We start from the raw sequence: 1,636 nt of genomic DNA on the forward strand, positions 1-1,636 counted from the left end.
TTGCAAGAGAGAACCGACAACTTTCTACAAGTGTTTGGCAATTGAGGGATAAGAATTGGTGAACCATTTACATTCAAGAAATCTTACAAAGAAACCGAAACTCCTAGAATCTCCCTTATTCATAACCCAAAATACTAAACTCTTGTGAGTTGATCTATAATATTAGATTTGTTTACCTTCACTTTGCATTTAAAACGATTGGATAGTTGTTAAGCTAATTCGCATTGAGACATTTCTAGTGCTTATTCCAGTCCCTGTGGATACGATAATCTTTTATATTACTTGCGACATTTCCGTACACTTGCGAAGAGCGAACAAGTTTTTGGCGCCGTTGCCGGGGACTGCGCTATAACATTAGGAATTATCAATTGAGTTAGACTAAACATAACATTTGTTTTCCTTTACATTTGCATAGTTGTAACTAATTTTTTTTAGAATTCTCTTTCTATAAGCTTTTCTTTTCCTGAATAAGATTCTTGACAATTCTTTTTGTTGCAATTATAATTCAAATTCTAACTTGCATTCTTGATTTCTAGCACTCTAATCTAACTTTTCTCTGTTTTCTCTTTTGATCTAGTTTCTTTCTTCTTTTCTTTTGTAAACATATCTTGCAATTTTTAGCATATGAATTTATCTTTTCTTTCTTGTTTTCATTATGCACTTTCTTTCTTGCAATTTAAATTCTGCATTTTCTTTCTTGTTTTTCATATTGCATTTTATTTCTTGTCTTTGATTCTTCATTTTATAATTTTTTCTTGAATATCCATGAGCACTAACATGTCAAGCAGGCCCATGAGAAATTTTTCTACACCAATTTTTGCAAGATTTTTGTCTCCCATTGTGCAACCTCAAATTGAAGCAGAAAGTTTCCAACTAGACCCAGAGTTAATTTTTATGATACAAGGTCACAAATTTGGAGGAGAAGTATCAAAAAGTCCTTATCTGCATCTTGAAACATTTTTAGAGATTTGTGATATGGTGAAATGTGACGGAGTGTCAGCAAATGCAGTTCGATTGATGGCATTTCCTTTCAGTATCAAGGATAAAGCAAGGACTTGGTTATATTCTCTCTATCCTCAAAGCATCACAAGTTGGGAACAATTGGAGAAGCAATTTCTGGATCATTTTTTTCCTCTAAGTAGAACAGTGTATATGAGGAATTGCATAACAAATTTTGCTCAGGCATATGGAGAATCATTAGTTGAAGCATGGGATAGATTCAAGAGTCTTCAAAGATAGTGCCCTCATCATGGTTGATTTTGCACATATTCTATGGGGGAATTTCTTTCTCAGACAAGAGTTTATTGGATTCATCAGCTGGAGGTTCTTTTATGGACAAAAGTGTAGATGAAGCTTATTCATTGATTGATCAAGTGACATTGAACCTCCATCAATGGTTGAACAAAAGTTGGATGGAATTTCCCTCAGATATTCAAGAAGTACAAGCCATAAATGTAAGAGAGCCTATCAAACAAAATGAAATTCAACCACCTAAAAATGTTGAAATTCATAAGTCACAGAGTGAGGAGTTCAAACATTTGGGGGCAAAGCTTGATAGTATTGTTTCAAAATGGTTTAAAGAAGATCCCCCTCCTACACAGTCAAGATCCAATGAAAAGTGTGATGATCTTGGGTT

At 33.8% G+C, this 1,636-nt stretch overlaps 1 non-coding gene across 1 annotated transcript; it reads right to left on the reverse strand.

Moving 5' to 3' along the window:
* Nucleotides 1-1,149: 1,149 nt before the first annotated feature.
* Nucleotides 1,150-1,256, reverse strand: LOC122025875. Its single transcript, XR_006123899.1, has one exon. It is a non-coding gene; the product is annotated as a small nucleolar RNA R71 (small nucleolar RNA).
* Between the last annotated feature and the right edge of the window lie 380 nt (nt 1,257-1,636).

This window comes from Zingiber officinale, chromosome 9B, assembly GCF_018446385.1.
Source record: "Zingiber officinale cultivar Zhangliang chromosome 9B, Zo_v1.1, whole genome shotgun sequence".
Classification (NCBI taxonomy): domain Eukaryota; kingdom Viridiplantae; phylum Streptophyta; class Magnoliopsida; order Zingiberales; family Zingiberaceae; genus Zingiber; species Zingiber officinale.